The 18,968-nt window shown below is 35.1% G+C and overlaps 1 protein-coding gene across 8 annotated transcripts in view; it reads left to right on the forward strand.

The window, feature by feature from the left end:
• The window catches only part of SGCZ (sarcoglycan zeta), a 1,085,895-nt gene that overhangs the window by 810,211 nt on the left and 256,716 nt on the right, over positions 1–18,968 (forward strand). The gene's annotated exons all lie outside the window — the stretch shown is intronic.

The raw sequence follows: 18,968 nt of genomic DNA on the forward strand, positions 1-18,968 counted from the left end.
TCTGCCAAAAATAGGAAAGCAGGAGGCTATAGAGGGATTGAAGTCAATGTTCAATGAATGAGTAAAATGCAAGAAATTGGGTGCCTGGGTGACTCAGTGGGTTAATCCTCTGCCTTCAGCTCAGGTCATGATCTCAAGGTCCTGGGATCAAGGCCCACATCTGACTCTCTGCTCATCAGGGAGCCTGCTTCCTCCTCCCTCTCTGCCTACTTGTGATCTCTCTCTCTCTGTCAAATAAATTAATAAAAAAATCCTTAAAAATATTTTTTAAAAGATGCAAGAAATCTTATATATATAATTCAAAGATAATTTGACAAGAATAATTATTTGTTAGGAAATGGCCTAAAATGAAACAGAAGGGCCTAAGAAAATGCATGTTTTTGAGAAACTCAATGCAACTTTATGTATTTATGTGTTTATTGAAGTATAGTTGACATACATTGTTATATTAATCTCATTTGTACAGTATAGTGTTTTCACACGTCTATACATTATGCTATGTTCACTACAAGTGTAGCAACAATCTGTCACCATACAGTTCCATTATAATACCTTTGACTATATTCCCTATGTTCTACATTTTATCCTTGGGACTTGTTCATTGCATAACGTGAAGCCTGTCCGTCCTACTCTCCTTCATCCATGATATTCAAAGCAATTTAAAAATGTATATTAAAGTATAAAATCTGTGTGTTGGTAAGATCATTTGGATTGAAAAAAAACCAAGATGGTATTTATCCAATCTGTTAGAGTATACAACATTATAATGACATACATTAAGAAGAAAAGTGGGCCTTTCCACTTTTCCATGTAGATTATTAAGATGAAAGAGACAGGAAAATGGCTTGCTATATATAAAAATAATGTTATATGCCTACTGTTTACCATATAAAATGGTGAAGGTCAAATAGATATTAGAATACATTTGAGAGATGAAAATTAAGGACTGGGGACCTGGGTGGCACAGTCAGTTAAGCATCTGCCTTGGGCTCAGGTCGTGATCCCAGGATCCTGGGGTCAAGCCCCTTGTTAGGTTCAGGGACTGAACTTGTTAGGTTCAGGACTCCCTGCATAGCAGGGAGTTTGCTTCACTCTCTCCCTCTGCCTGCTGCTCTTCTTGCTTGTACTCTATCTCTCTGTCAAATAAATGGATAAAATCTTTTTTTTTAAAGATTTTATGTTTTAAAAAATTTTAATTTTATTTCTTTTCAGTGTTCCAAAATTCATTGTTTATTCACCACCCCTACTGCTCCATGCAATATGTGCCACCACCAGGCTCACTCAACCCCTCCATCCCACTCCCCTCCAAAACCCTCAGTTTGTTTCTCAGAGTCCACAGTCTCTCATGGTTTCTCTCCCCCTCCAATTTTCCCTAACTCACTTCTCTTCATCTCCCAATGTCTTCTGTGCTATTCCTTATGCTCCATAATTAAGTGAAACCATGTGATAATTGAGTCTCTCTGCTTGACTTATTTCAGTCAGCATAATCTCTTCCAGTCCCATCCATGTTGATACAAAAGTTGGATATTCATCCTTTCTGATGGAAGTATAATACTCTATTGTATATATGGACCATATCTTCTTTATCCATTTGTCCATTGAAGGACATCTTAGTTCTTTCCACAGTTTGGCAACTGGCCATTGCTGCTATGAACAGTGGTATACAGATAGCCCTTCTTCTCATTACATCTGTTTCTTTGGGGTAAATACCCAGTCATGCAATTGCAGGGTCATAGGGTAGCTCTATTTTTAATTTCTTAAGGGATCTCCACACTGTTTTAATGCCTATGTACTCCTCTAGAATTCTGATAGATTCCTGCCTCAAGTTGAGGTCTTTTATCCATTTCTAGTTTATCTTTGTGTATGGTGTAAGAGAATGGTTGAGTTTCATTCTTCAACACACAGCTGTCCAATTTTCCCAGCACCATTTATTGAAGAGACTATCTTTTTTCCACTATATATTTTTTTCCTGCTTTGTCGAGGATTATTTAACCATAGAGTTGAGGGTCCATATTTGACCCCTCTACTCTGTTCCACTGGTCTATGTGTCTGTTTTTGTGACAGTACCATGCAGTCTTGGAGATCACAGCTTTGTAGTAAAGCTTGAAATCAGGGAATGTGATGCCGCCAGTTTTGTTTTTCTTTTTCAACATTTCATTAGCAATTTGGGGTCTCTTCTGGTTCCAGACAAATTTTATGATTGTTTGTCCCAGCTCTTTGAAAAATGACCATGATATTTTGATTGGGATGGCATTGAAAGTATAGATTGCTCTAGGCAGTATAGACATTTTAACAATATTCTTCTGATCCATGAACATGGAATGCTCTTCCATCTTCTTGTGTCTTCTTCAATTTCTTTCATGAGTGTTCTGTAGTTTCTCAAGTACAGATCCTTTACCCCTTTGGTTAGGTTTATTCGCAGGTATCTATCTTATGGTTCTTATGGTTCTTGGTATATATCTTATGGTTCTTATGGTTCATAGTAAGTGGAACCAATTCTCTAATTTCCCTTTCTATATTTTCATTGTTAGTGTATAAGAAAGCAACCAATTTATGTACATTGATTTTGTATCCTGCAACATTACTGCATTTCTGTATGAGTTCTTGTAGTTGGGGATGGAGTCTTTGGGTTTTCCATATAAAGTATCATGTTATCTGCAAAGAGAGAGAGTTTTACTTCTTCTTTGCCAATTTGAATACCTTTTATTTATTTTTCTTGTCTGATTGCTGTTGCTAGGACTTCTAGTACTATGTTGAACAACAATGGCAAGAGTGTGCATCCTTGTCATGATCTCAAAGGGAAGGTGTCAGCTTTTCCCCATCAAGGATGATATTCACTGTGGGTTTTTCATAGGTAGATTTTATGAAGTTGAGGAATGTTCCCTCTATCCCTATACTTTGAACGGTTTTAATCAGGAACAGATGCTGTATCTTGTCGAATGCTTTTTCTGCATCAACTGAGAGAACCCTCTGGTTCTTCTCTCTTCCCTTACTATTTTGTTCTGTCACATTGATTTATTTGTGAATGTTGAACCACCCTTACATCACTTGGACAAATCCCACCTAATCGTGGTGGATAATCGTTTTAATGTATTGTTGGATGCTGTTATCTAGGATTTCGTTGAGAATCTTGGCATCCATATTCATCAGGGATATTGGTCTGAACTCATTTTAAAAAAATCAGAAAGAATGAAGGAAAATGTAGAATATTTTGTGATATTATTTTGTGAAAGTAGGCTGGAGAAGAAATTCTTAAACAAGATTTGAAAGAACTATGTATTTTATTTTATATGTTAGGTTTGATTGCATGAATATTAAGCTCTTCTTCAGTGAAGAACACCATGGACACAGTTAACATGGTTGGCAAACAGGGAAAATGTCATATCAAAATAGACAAGGTAGGGACGCCTGGGTGGCTCAGTTGGTTGGACGACTGCCTTCAGCTCAGGTCATGATCCCGGAGTCCCGGGATCGAGTCCCGCATTGTTCTCCTGGCTCCACGGGGAGTCTGCTTCTCTCTCTGACCTTCTCCTCGCTCATGTTCTCTCTCACTGTCTCTCTCTCAAATAAATAAATAAAATTTTTCAAAATAGACAAGGTATACAAATCTGATTTATGTAAATAACTCCCACAAATCAATAAAATGAAGTGTATCTAAAAAAATAATAGGAAAATGACACAAAAGAAATTTACAGAAGGAAAGCCTAAATGTCTAATAAAAAAAGTAATGAGTTTTATGACCTCTGAGTGGTCACAGAATGCTAAATAAAAGCAATTGGAAGACAATTTGCATCACTCAGTTTCTCAAGGAATAGAAAAAAAATACATCAGATGTCACTGATGGTTGATGATACCTAAAAATCCTCAAGCATTTGTCTTAAAAATTAAAACCTGCAGAGCTGTCCTACAGAATGATGAGTCAATATTCAAGGACAAAGAACATGTATATATCCCAAAGATTCATTAATAACTATTACAAATATATATATGTATATATATATATATATATATGCCAGAAAAAGAATTGCAGAAGGGAATGTACCAAAATGCTCAGCTTTCTTTGTGTTAATAGGCAGTGAGAAGCCCAAGAGTCCATCAATAGGGGATATGTAAATAAAATGAGATAGGTATTTTTTGAAGTTATCTATGTAATATTAAAAGCACTAAATTATTTGTGCACAAAGCAATATGGAGTCATCTCCAAAACAAGGATAAAAAATAGGATGTATAATAAGACACATTAACACAAAAGCCTATACTATATATTTCAAAAGGACATGTAGAAAATAAATTACATTGTCTATGGCATAGAGAGAAAATAATTGGAAATTATATTAAAAGGAGAAATAATATTTGCTGATGATTGCATACCATGAATTAGGTGTAGGATTATCTCAATTCTGCATTGAATTCCAAAGAAGGAAAATAAAAAGGCAAACAAGGACACAGTGATAAATAAAATGGGTAAGAATTTCCTAAATAAACAATAATTAAAGAGGACACATATCTGTCCAATATGAATGATATTGGAGAAATGCAGTTCATGAAATTAGAATACCAGATAAATCTAAATGGCCCCAACAGGAAATACTGCACAAAGGAGAATGAGCAGCACCAGTGGTACCGTTTGCAAACGAGACAATAACTGGTCCAGCAGCTGCCACAAAATAGTCATGCAATAACTGTTAGCTGAGTGAAAATGGATAAATGACTGAATACTGCCTGAATTTTGTTAGCCAGTTGGTTAGGTGAAATTTGGTGAAAGTGCCAAAATATCAGATCTTCTATGATTACAAGTTAAGAGTTGCTTGAGGGGAAGAAAGAAAAAGAATGATGGCATCTGGACACAGATATCCTCTGTTCTGACTGCATGTCTTATGCTTGTAACCTGTGGGTATAAAACAAAATGCCAAAGTGCCGCTTACAACTGAGCCAAAATTAAATAGTGCTGTACTGTAGCTTCTGCATGTGAAAGATATCATCTTTCGATTGTAACCGTAGGAGTTTATTCTCAGCCGGAAAGTCAGTAGTTTTCCCTTATTACCTGGCTCTGGATATTCACAATGTATGTGACTGCCAATGAATAGAGAATGAGAGAAAAATGGCATAGTATGAAGGGTCTCTTCTATTTCATGTTGTCATTATACAACCTGTCTACATAAAAGGTGCAGTATGTCAACTGTCGGTCACATTGCTGTTTTCCTATGTCTTTAGTCCTGTGGAGATAGAGAAGTAATAAAGTATGCTTTTGCCTTTAGACTCCAGATTTAGGAACATTTTATCACAGTCTCTTCTTCCCCGACTGTCACCTTGCAAGTAGCCTTGAAGATAATATGCAAAATTGGCATGCACCTATTGAGCTATAAAAAAAAATCTGTTGAAGAAGAATCTATAAAATCATTTCAAAGGCTCACATTTTGCCATCTTGTATTACATACAGTGTTATACCAAAATACTTTCTTAAATCTATTTTCTTAATATTCCTGCTTTTAAAAATATTTTATTTATTCATTTGACCGAGAAAGAGAGTGCATAAACAGGGGGAGGAGGAGCAGGAGAGAGAGAAGCAGGCTCCCCCCCGGAACAGGGAGTCCAATGTGGAGTTTAATCCCAGGACCCTGGAATCATGACCTGAGCCGAAGGCAGACACTTAACTGACTAAACCACCGAAGCACCCCAATATTCCTATATTCCAATATTCCTGTATTCCTAATTTTCAGATGGAATTTTGCATGTTCGAGGAACTCTGTATATCTCAAGCTATTTTTTTAAAGTAAGAAAATGTAAATAGTCAATAGGAGAAGAGGTTTGGTGTCTAAAAGGTTTTCTATAAAAGGATTACAAAAGTACTATAAGCTACAAAAGTAAACATAAATTTGGCAAAATAAAGAACTATTCAGCTAAATGAAGGGCAGGTTCAGAGCAAGAGCATGTAAAATATAAGGCTAGGAAATAAACTTAGCACACTAAGAAGTTGAGTTCATTGTCACTGAGAAATAATGATTTCATGAAAAGAAGTAAATACTCACATGGTGGTTTTTTTTCCTTTAAAGTTTTATTTACTTATTCATTTATTGTTATAGAAAGTGAAAGAGAGAGAGAGTGAATGAGCACAAGCAGGGGAAGGAGCAGAGCGAGAGAATCTCAAGCTGACTCAGGTCCACGCTCATGACTCACATCACGTCCATGCTCCTGGACATGAGGCTAGATCTCATGACCCTGAGATCACTACCTGAGCCGAACCAAGAGTCAGATGCTCAAGTGACTGAGCCACACAGGTGCCCCCATAAACTGTTTCTTTAGTTGCAGTAATCAGCGGAGGTAGATGGGAGATATTTGATTTGGGTCTTGAACTATCTCAGTGCAAGGGCTCTGTTGGAGACCTGGAGATGCTCCCTGCACATCAGGCTGCAGCCTAGGTAAAATCCTAGCTAAGGTATGAGACAAAACATGTAAATAAAACATGTAAACAAAGTTTTATTGTTTGTACAAAAGAATTACATTGCAGTGTTAAGTTTTCATGTCTCTCATGAGCAGTCTATATTGATCTATAGGTTTAATGCAATCCCTGTAAAAACTCCAGCAAGATTCTTTGTAAATACAAATAAGCTTATGCTAAAAATTTACAGGGAGGGGCGCCTGGATGGCTCAGTCAGTTAAGTGTCGGATTCTTGATTTTGGTTTAGGTTATGATCTCAAGGTCTTGAGATCAAGCCCCTAGAGTCTGCTTTGAGATTCTTCCTCCCTCTCCCCAACCCTCTGCTCTCATGCTCTCTCTCTCTCTCTCCCTCTAAATAAATTCGTAAATTAAATCTTTAAAAAAAAATAAAGTAGATTTGGTGGAAGATACATTTTGGCTTATCAGTAATTGTTTCTTTCTCTTCCTTTCTCTTTTACATTTCCCACTTCTCTCTTCTTTTTCTCCTCTTCTTTTTCTTTCTTTCTTCCTCTCTCTCTCTCTCTGCCTCTCCCTCTCCTCAACAACCATAGGTGATGGAAATTGCATTAGGGTTTAAAATCATCTCCACTTCACCAAGTAGTGTCAGAATTTGGGGAACAAATGATCATCAAACATAATAAGCCTTATGTACTTTATTCTATCTAACATAATCACAACTTAAAATTTGCTTTCTGAAAATGTGTTAAATAAAAATGAAAATGTAATTCAGTTCTAAATTTCTTCTAGAGGAAAACATAGATTCAAAGCATTTGTAGGATTTTCATTTGCTTTTTGGTAATTACTCTTCCTTACTATCTCCAATAATATACAGTAATAAGGTTATATATATATATATATATATATATATATATATATATATATGTACATATATGTGTTATAATATGTTATGTATAATAAAATTGTATATAAGAATAATATATTTAGTATACATATATATCTATTCCTTACCTTCATTTACCTGGCTTATTTTGACAATGGTAAGTAATTACTATTCTGCATTTAAGTAGATTAATTAGATCACAAGCCATTTTACACAAACTATATTAACATTGCAGGAGACAAAGTATTTGTGTGATTCTACAAAGTATACAATTTCCTAATTATGAGAAGATTAAGTCCCAAATATTCATAACTTAATTAAAATGCATTCTATCCCACAAAGAAAATAGTCTTAATATGAAACTTATCATTTTGGGATTCTATAAAGCATATACTCCAAAATACATTTTGATGTTTTCATTTCAGTATTTGTTGCTTTAAAGAACTAACAAAATTCTGTATTCCTCTAAGTACATTTCATAGTGAAGTATTATAAGTCTATGGGCTCTTGGTGAGACTCGTATTGTGCCATGCTCAAGAGGGCAATATGCCATATCCTCCTCTGCTAGTAGGATTTTACTTTTGATCTCACTGAATCCATAAAAAAGTATCAGAGAATTTGTAAAAATGTCTTTCTTATCAACAACCTTTTTAGAAACTCGTTTTTGAGAATTAGTGATAGTTCAAATGTTTCTTATTTTCTGGTAGCCATAATAGAATAAGATCTAACTGTTAAAAATAATTCCTACTGAATATTAAAAAGTTTGCTTATTACTCTAGAAAACACTTATGTGGAATATTTCTTTTATTTTACACATATCCAGATATATTATATATTTTTAAAATATTTTATTTATTTATTTGACAGACAGAGATCACAAGTAGGCAGAGCAGCAGGCAGAAAGAGAGGAAGGGAAGCAGGCTCCCACTGAGCAGAGAGCCCAATGCGGGGCTCGATCCCATGACCCTGGGATCATGACCTGAGCCAAAGGAAGAGGCTTTAACCCACTGAGTCACCCAAGTGCCCCAGATATATTGTAATCTGATTTATTCTTAGCTGTGAAATAAAGCTTATTATCCAAAGGTAAATATTTTTAACTGGAGAGAAATTATCCTAGTATTCATTTCTTTGCTTCTACCATACTAAGAAATTATACTTCCATTTATGGCAAATTTTTATAAGGAGTGATCACTTATAAATCATGAATTATATGTAATTACCTAGGCATGTGCCTTGATTTTCAAATACCTCAAATCACATTTTAGCTATACTGCATAGAATGGATTCTATGGAAGCTTTGGCAAGATACTGGACCGCATGAAGTCATTTAGTATAGTGTGAACTCAGTGCATGCTTTCATAAAAGATAAAAGAAGGAATAGATCCTTGAAGGTTAATCCACAGGCATGAGGCATGCCTCTTATGCTATTTTACTCTGTTGTTTGAGTTAGGTGACCATTCAAAATAGAACTGGGCTATATAGTGTAGCACAAGGTGTATTACAACTAATTTGTGTTACTGTTTTCATATTCATGAGGCACATGTGTTACTTGCCAAATTTAGAAACACAAATATTTAATATTGTGTTTTTCCTGGACGAATGTTTAGAATCTGTGATTTCATTTGGCATCTCATGCTGTTTTGTTTAAAATTAAATGATTGCTTGAGTTTTTTTCAGTAATGAAATATATCAGGTAAAAATAGATTTGGTCATATACAAATACAAATATCAATATTGTAATTACAAGTAGGTATCATTTAGGTAGGTGTATATTTATTTTAATATAATAAACAAAGAAGATGTTAAGTAAGAAAATCCTAATTAAAAGAAAGGCATACATTTTAGATTAAATTAGTTTTCAAAAACAAAAAGACAAATAAAAATCATCATACAGAAATATTTTTAATTTCTCTTAAATACTTTAATCTTATTATGTTTTTCTAACTCAAATTTTTCCAAGTTAATATTTATGTTTATAAAAATTTACTTTCCAATCTAAAATAGCCAACTATGGGGCACCTGGGTGGCTCAGTGGGTTAAAGCCTCTGCCTTCAGCTCAGGTCATGATCTCAGGGTCCTTTGATCGAGCCCCTCATCGGGCTCTCTGCTCATCAGGGAGCCTGCCTCCCTGCCCCCCGCCCCTGCCTGCCTCTCTGCCTACTTGTGATTTCTGTCTGTCAAATAAATAAATAAAATCTTTAAAAAAAATAAATAAAATAGCCAACTACATAGGACAGATACCATATTCCATTAGTAACTAACATTTAACTGTACATTGCAGTGCCATCTGATGACAGTAAGACTTCTTATGTAATCATCAGCAATAGAGAGCCAAGCATCCATTCATGGACTAACTCACACCAGCAGAACAGATTGATTTATATTTATTGCTGTTTTACTTGCATTTTTGGTGTTTTTTTTTTTTTTTTAAGATTATTTATTTATTTATTTAACAGACAGAGATCACAATTAGGCAGAGAGGCAGGCAGAGAGAGAGGAAGGGAAGCAGGCCCTCTGCTGAACCAGAACCCTGGTATCATGACCTGAGCTGAAGGCAGAGGCTTTAACCCTACTGAGCCACCTAGGTGCCCCTTTACTTGCATTTTTGAAGCAACCACAGTATATAATATTCTATTTATACAACTAGAATATAAAGGCAAGCTTTAGAAAGATGATAAATTTCAATGTACTGAAAAAACACGAGATTTGAATATTGGTGTCATAGATTTGATGCCCAGTTTTATTACTTATTAGTTATGTGACATGAACAAACTCATTAAATCTTTCTGCAGTGGGTATCCCATTTCAGAATAAAAATAATATCAATCTAAAAATGGTGAAAATGTTGGTAATAAAATTTCATCATATATGAGATGCACATAAATCCATCCTTTGGCACAATTAATGAATGTTCTTATGGCTAATGATATGGAGATAGAGACATATACCCAGATGCTTAAGACATGCTATATGGAATGTGTAGCCCAATGAGGGACACAGAACTAGGTGAATAGGTGAACAAATGAATATATGCATGAGCAAGTTTCAGTTTATGAGCTGTTAATGTGTTCACATTAAGGGTTGGCAGGGCATTGACTTTGTGGTTATTTTCTTCTGTGATCCAGAAAACACTTTTGTGATCATTGGGGAAAATTAAATGAGCATTTAGCTGATTGTTAGTCACTGTTTCCAGGGTGCGGTGGCTAAATGATCAAGTTTCCAGTAATAACAAGTAGATGCTAGCTTCTCCACTTTGTAACTTATGATTTGGGACATGTTCCTCATCTTCCATTAACTTCAATTTTGTTAACTGCAGATTGGGGATAATGAACTACCAGTTTGCAGAGTGTGAGAATTGAATAGATAATACATATAAAGTGTTTGGTCCATTATTAATACTCAGTGCATGTGATATTTTATCCTTTTATTCATACACCTCCCTGGGAAAAATGATAAGCAGTTACTATAATAATAAGCTTCCATAGTAACTATTTTGTATTGAATGTATATTTTGTAGATAGGTAGCAAGTTTCTCCTGTCCTACACCTTATCTACTTTTGACACTTTCTGGCCTACTTTACTCAGTCCAGAGTATGTAGTTCTGCAGACTGCAATAGCATTCTATTTTTTTTTCTTCTCTTTTTTTTTTTTTTTTTTTAAAGATTTTGTTTATTTGACAGAGAGAGAGAGAGAGAGCACAAGTAGGCAGAGAGAAGCAGGCTCCCGGCAGAGCAGAGAGCCCGATGCGGGGCTCGATCCCAGGACCCTGAGATCATGATCTGAGCCGAAGGCAGAGACTTTAACCCACTGAGCCACCCAGGCGCCCCATCATTCTATTTAAGTGACAAATGAAAAAGTTTACACAATACTGATTACTGGCAATGTTATAATTATTGTTACTGATATGGAATTTTATATTTGCACAACCATAGAGCACTTAGGCACTGTTATACTATTTTCAGGATAAAAATATTTGAGACTTTTAGCACACTAAGATATTTATCAAATTATGCTTTGCTACTGAGTGGTGAAGCTGTGACTAGGACATATGTCTTCTTAGTGGTGTACTAGCTTGTTTGCTCCAACATTGGTCTGATATGTCATACAATTTTATATTTATGAACATTTGTAATTTTATAGCTTTAATTCATGTTTTAAGTGTTCACATATCAAGGTTTATATAGCATCACTATTATTTTGTTCATTTTAAATGTACCTTTTGTTTACAACTTCCTATTTAATTGACTTACATAAATCACTTTTCCAGTTGTAAATAATTTTATTTCTTCTAACTCATAACTTCTTTTGGCATAATATTTTACTATGATGCATATTTCAAATGCAATATGCCATATTTTAAAGAATTGGCTGTTTATATCAAAATTATGATATTCATAAAGTATTTATATATTTTTCTATTATTTTGATAACTGTTAAGTATTAGAAAGTACTACAATTTTTAAAAAATCAACCTGGTATTTTCTTTTATCATGGGTTAGGACTACTCTGAGAATTTTCCGCTTGGGAAAAATATGACACAGAGAGAAAAGTTAAATAAATCAGTAGGATGTGATATCTTACAAACATGTAGACTTTCAATTTATGAGTAGAAATACAAATCTTATTTAGCAAATAACAGTAATTTAACGCATTCTGAAGTACGCTTACTTAACTTCTGTTCTACCTACTATATATCTTGGTGTGCTTTTCTCTGTGTTTCTCCTGCTTGAGGTGTGTTAAACTTCTAGTAATTCCAGATTGATATATTTCAACTTTTTAAAAAATTTTATCATTTTGTTTTCAAATATTTGTTTCTTTCCAAACTCTTCTTTTCCTGGTACTCTGCTCACATACTGAATCACACAGCAGTACTATGTGAGCTGGAGACTCTAGTTTTCTTCAGTTCCTATCACTATCTGCTTCCCATCTAGTCATTCTTGTCCTGAAGATTTTTTGTTCGTTTGTTTTGTTTACTTTTAGAATTTACATTTTGTTCTTTTTGCGTTTTATCTATTTCTATACTGTTTCCTGTTTGTTTTCTTCCAGTGTATGTATTTCGCTTTCAATCCTTTAAAGCATTTAGAAGTGCTATTTGAAAGTCTGTGATTCTTAACCCATCATCTATGTGATTTCTGGATATTTGTTTGTTTTTCACATTGATACTGTCAGAAACTATGAATACTATATTGTGAGTCATCTGGGTTTTATCGTTTTTCTTGTTAGAATGCTAAGTTTTCTTTAGATGACAGTTAATTTACATGTAGATCATTTTGATTATTTCAAAGCTTGTTTTTAGGATTTTTAAAAAAAATTTGTTTATGGGACTCCTGGGTGGCTCAGTCAGTTAAGCATCTGCTTTCAGCTCAGGTCATGATCCCAGAGTCCTGGGATCTAGCCCCACATTGGGCTCTCTGCTCAGCAGGGAGCCTGCATCTCCCTCTCTGTTTGGCCCGGCCCCCAACTCATGCTGTCTGACATGCATGCTCTCTTTCTCTCAAATAAATAAATGAAATCTTTAAAAAAATTTTTTTTTGTTCATTTTGAATGTGTCTAGAAAATTCATTTATTCTAGGCCTCTCCTGTCACTGCCTAACCCATGATTTTCCTGGAGTCTGTACTGATTGCCATTGTTATCAACAATGTGTCTCCATTCTGATCGATTGAAACTTTAATGTATCTTAGTTCTATGTGATTTCCAGTAGTTGTCCAATGTATAGTTCCTGGTAGTTTTCCACTATTTGTAAATTGCACTTAGACTAGCCTCAAGGAGTCTTGTCCTGCAAATGTGCAGATTAGTATTTACTTAAAAACTCAAGAGGATATCCATGTTGATTTGGGGATCCCCCTGTTGTCATTTGTTTCATATTTTTAAATTTTTGTCTAGTTTTATAGTTGTTTATGGCCATCCCCTTATTGTGGCCAGAAGAAGCTCTTTATCATTTTCTTTTTCAATAAGATTTTTTTAAAGACTTATTTATTTATTTGAGAGAGAACATGAGCAGTGGGGGTGGGGCAAAGGAGGAGGAAGAGAGAAAGTCTTAAGCAGACTCCCCACTGAGTGTGGGGAGCCCAACGCAGGGCTCGATCTCACAACCCAAATCATGACCTGAGCAGAAACCAAGACTAGGATACTTAACTGACTGAGCCACTCAGGGACCCCAATTTCCATAACATTTAAATATTTCTCTCTCTTTTTTTAAAATATATTTTTAAAGATTTTATTTATTTATTTGACAGAGAAAGACACAGGGAGAGAGGGAACACAGCCAAGGAGTGGGAGAGGGAGAAGCAGGCTTCCCACTGAGCAGAGAGCTCGATGCGGGGCTGGATCCCAGGACCCCGGGATCATGACCTGAGCTGAAGGCAGATGCTTAACGACTGAGCCACCCAGGAGCCCCAATACTTTTTCTCTTTAAAGTTTCTGTATCTTGTTGTCAGTTATTTATTTTCCTAGCTTTGTTATTTCTTGTTTTTCAATTTCTTTGGGCTTTTAATGCTTTCCCTCAACATATTATATCAATTCCTAGCTCATGAGTTTTATTTTTTTATGGAATTTGAATGGGTTATGTGACTATTTCATCAATTTCTATTTTTCCCATTTAATAAGCGGTAGAGGTAAGGATTGAAAGCTGGTGTTTAACTCTGTAGGTGTAGTTGTAGGTGCAGTCTTGCAAACATGGTTTCTCTGGTTGCCCAGTCAAGTCTCATGGGGTGCAAAAACATTTCCCAGAATTTATCTTTGTTCTAGTAGCTTGTCTAACGTGTCCTCATCTCTGAGGTGAGGTTGGGGCAGGGGAGATTCTTTTGCTTCCTACTTCAGTGCTCTTCCAGTGTAGTTACCTGGCTAGTCTGTCTCTGTCCCTCCTTTTTGGTTGTTGTTCACTTTCTTTTTTCCCCTCTCATTTCTCTCTCATCATTTCTGATGGCTCATTGTTTCCATTTCCTAGGAGCTTATGCTTCCTGTTATCTGTCTCCATATTTTTCTACTTTTTACAATCTTACTTTCTGTTAACTCTTTTTATGTACATTAAATTAATCTCCCTATTAGAAATTATTTTGTTGAATTAAGATGTAATTCAGAACCGATAACCCCTAGAGAGTAGAATTCTCGTGGCAGTGTATTCTACAAGGCTCTGCAAAATCATACATTTCTGTCATTGAGCTACAAAAGATTTCCAGCTTATGGCAAAATAGCATGAATTCTATTATGATAATCATTCTAAGGAACTACTTTGGAAACTTATTCAGAAAGGGTCCAATGGGTGTGAAGTTTTCGCCAAGTATTATGTCCAATACAGATACAAAAGCTATCGTGTCTTCCACTTCTGTTTTATTCATGTTAGATTTTACCTTAAATAAATAATAATACTGATTTATGTGTGTATGTACATGTGTATATGAGTAGATGTGTGGGTGTGTGCATGTAAAATCCTTTGTTTCTCAAATGCTTAATATGGACAAACTAATTCAATACATATAAGAAGATTAACTTAAAAAGTTCCTCTTGTGAATTTAAGTTGTCGTTGTCGTTGTTGTTGTTATTATTATTAGATGGTGTAATGGTTAATAGCACAGAGTTTGGATTCAGATCAGATTTGGATTCAAACATCTCTAACAATTTTTACCTTTTTTATTTAGGTGATGTCATTTACATATTCTGAACCTTAATTCAACTTTCAGGATTCTTTCAGTATTAAATGCATATAGTGCATATGTGTACAGTTTATAATAGGGTCCAGGTTTGTATGAATCAAATTAAGCATCTATATTATCACCTTTTGTTAGAATCTCTCTTAATGAGAATAAAGAGAAAAAATTAAGTGGTAATCAAGCTACTGTCCGCATGCCTTGATATCAAGAGTTATGCTGTTAAAATTATGTTAATTTTAATTGGGAATGTCTCATTTTTTAAAGTACAGAGATTATTTGATTAAATATATTAAGGGAGATTGCTATTATAGTCACTCAGTTTAGCCATCAAATAAAGCTACCAAATTAATTTCGGAGTAATCAGTGTTGCATAGGAAGTGATATATTTATGCACTCTAGTGCTGTAACACTTGCAACAAAAGCCACTTACCAAACTTACTAAATTTTAAATATAGCTACTTTGAAAATAATCTAGGCTTGTGGGAGAAATGCAAAGTCCTCTGTGACCTGAGAAAACTGAGTTATGTTTTCTCCATGAATAAACTAAGAACAGTCAATGACTTTGTAAACCTATTGTACTTTCATTGTCTTTTAAACTTATATCTGAGGAAAGCAATTAATTTGTTTGGCTTTAAGTAACGTGTATTTTCTCCTTTGTTACATATATCACAAACCTATGTCTTTTTAAGAAGGTTAAATGTTAAATAACCATAATTGATACCTTTCTCCTTGAATGTAATAATCTAATTGAATACACGAACTGAAGAATTAAAAAACATACGTATCTGTACAGGCACAAAAGCAGTGACTTACCATGGCTAAAGCAAGACAGGGATTAGGTTAGAATCTGGAATCATCATTAGAATCTGGAAAGTCTCTTTTGAGACTTTTCAACCTGGGAAAAATGAATATAAATGTAGAGTATGGCCCTTGTTTGGAGATTTGCCCTGTATCCTTTACTTTATTGTTCACAAAACACTTTCAAAAACATCATATGTTCAATTAAAAAAAATCACATTTATAATATATTCAGACTATAATTATGTGATTTTTAAAGGGAGATATTAATAGCATAAATGTTATATTCCTGACCTCAGGAAATATAAAACAGATGAGTTATTTACATGGCTATCTTCAGGATTGTATTTTCAAACTGATGCTAAAATGCAGTGGAGGTACCATTAACTCCTTTATTTTGTCCTTACTTTATTGCATCAGTAGTAATAATCATACTTATTTAATTTCAAAAACAGTTGTTACTTACAAAGGATGTGTACTTGGGATTTAAAATGAACTAAACTGAAAGAGCATCTTGAAATCATTTCTAATTATGGTAAATATTGGAATTATAATGGTTTCCTCCAAAGTGTGTACTATATCTTAATAAAGTTCAAGAACCACATTATTTCACAATATTATTGTGAAATATTTCACAATAATACTGTGAAAATGTTCAAAATATTTGTCATTTGAAATATAAACAGTAAAAGTGGTTGTTAAGACACCTTAAAGTATAATTTATGAAAAAAATTTAAGCCAAAACCATAAACCATCCTACAATGTGCTAAAGCTCCAAAATTACAATTTTTAGGTATCAATAACATAAAATTGGCCCATTTTCCCCCACCAATGCCCCAGTTCTATTTACCAGAGGTAACCGCTATTAATCGCTTTTTTTATTCGTAGTTTTTAAAATAATCATCATCACAATTTTTAAAAATAGGTATTTCCTCTGTTGTTAAAAATATATTGAATATATAGACTTCTCACTGTAAAGGATGAGGGACTTAACTGATCTAGACTGCTTTCTGTGTCTTTTACTTCCTTGATTTCTACTTCAGACAGTTATTTTTAATATTCCAATACTTGCCCTCAGAACTTTAAATTGTATACTTATTTCTTGATTCATCAGTTCTAAATAGCGCCTTTTTAACGTTTTATTTAAATTCCAGTTAGTTAACATACAGTGTAATATTAGTTTTAGGTGTACAATTTAGTGACTCAGCACTTCCATACAACACCCAGTGCTCATCACAAGTGCATTCCTCAATCCCCATCACCTATTTCACCTGTCTCCCCAACCATCAGTTCGTTCTCTATAGTTAAGAATCTGTTTCTCCATTCCTCTCTCTTTTTCCCTTTACTCATTTGTTTTGTTTCATACCTTCCACATATGAGTGAAATCATATGGTACCCGTCATTCTCTGACTGACTTATTTCACTTAGTATAATTCTAGCTCCATCCATGCTGTCACAAATTGCAAGATCTCATTCTTTTTTATGGCTGAGTATTATTCCTGTGTGTGTGTGTGTGTGTGTGTGTGTGTGTGTGTACATATATTCAGTTTCTTTGCTGGTTATTGGTCTATTCAAGTTTTCTATTTCTTCCTATCTCAGTTTTGGTACTTTATATGTTTCTAGGCATTTATCTGTTTCTTCCAGGTTCTCCAGTTTGGTGGATACAGTCTTTCATAATATTCTCTTATAATTATTTTTATTTCTGTGGTGTTATTTCTTTCTCAGTTGTGATTTTATTTATTAGGATCCTTTTTTCTTATTGATGAGTCTGGCTCTAGTTTTATCAATTTTATTAATTTTTTTTTTAAGAACCTGCTCCTGGTATCATTGATTAGTATATTGGTTTTTGTTTTTGGTTTTGGTTTGTTTTTAGTTTCTATGTCATTTATTTCTGTGAGAAACTTTATTATTTCCTTCCTTCAGCTGGCTTTCGGCTTTGTCAGTCTTTTTCTAGTTCCTTTAGGTGTAAGTTTAGGGTGTTTATTTGAGATTTTTATTGCTTCTTGAGGTGGGCCTGTATTGCTGTACACTTCCCTCTTGGGACCGCTTGCTGCATCCCAAAGATTTTGGACCTTTGTGTTTTTGTTGTCATTTCCTTCCATGTATTTTTTTTTATTATTATTATTACTTCTTTGATTCCTTTGTTCACCCACTCACTGATCAGTAGCATTTTGTTTAACCTCCCTGTATCTGTGGTCTGTCCAGATTTTATCTTGTGGTTGAGGCAGGGCCAGCTCCACTGGGACTGAGAGAAGGGTGACTCCGAAGGGCAGTGCCACTGGAGCACAGCGGGGTGGGGTCTCCTGTCAGCAAGGTACTGAGAGCCAGTGTCAGCCCAGTGCGGTTTCCTGCAGGTGGCACTGTGTTTATCCTCAGGGACAAAGGAGGGATTATGGCAGGGATCTGTCAGCTTCATTGTTCCTGGAGAGGCATCTCCAAGAACACTGCCTCTCAGGGACTCACTGTAAAGAGCAAATAGTCGCCCCAGTGTGTGCCCCGTGCAGGCTTCAGGTTGCTGTTTCTCCCTGGATGTTTGCCTGCCTTCTCTCCAGGCGCAGCGCGGTGCCCTCTGGACTCCATCCCAGCCAAGTCCACTGACTTTGTTTTATTTTGTTTTTCTCAAACCTGCTGACTTTTAAAAACTCCTATTTTAAGCGCCACCAGTTGCAAGAACTCATGATATTCAGCCCCTCTTGTGTTCTAGGCCAGTGTGTTTGGGGAAACCTTCTTGTTCATTCCCCCGTGTGCTCCCGTACCTCACCCTTGTCTGCAACGGGAGCTCCCTCCCCTCCACAGCAGCCTCAGTCTACTTCCCTCCTAAGGGGAGTCGCCACACCTTCTGTCTTCTTCCTGGGAACTCCTCTCTCCCTTTAGTTGTGGCTTTTGCTCTGTCAAATCTTCAGGTCGATTTCTAGGGCTTTTAGGATGATTTCACAGTTAATCTAGTTGCATTCATGAGGGGAAGTAAGCCTAACGTCCTCCTGCTTTTCTGCCATCTTCTCAATTCCTCTAGATAGCACTTTCTTATTCCTTATCAAGCAGTATAAAGAAACCACTAAAATTACTTTCATTTGTTTCCTTACTTATCCTCCATCTCCCAACTTCTGCTGAGAATTATGTCATATATATATAGTCAGGGTTTATGGTATTTACACATGGTTTCTTAAAGTTACGTACAGATCAAATCTAAAAATTAAATTTAGTATAGATGACAATACATTATATTTACATGTTGATTCT

The sequence above is a fragment of the Mustela erminea genome, chromosome 21, assembly GCF_009829155.1.
Source record: "Mustela erminea isolate mMusErm1 chromosome 21, mMusErm1.Pri, whole genome shotgun sequence".
Classification (NCBI taxonomy): Eukaryota; Metazoa; Chordata; class Mammalia; order Carnivora; family Mustelidae; genus Mustela; species Mustela erminea.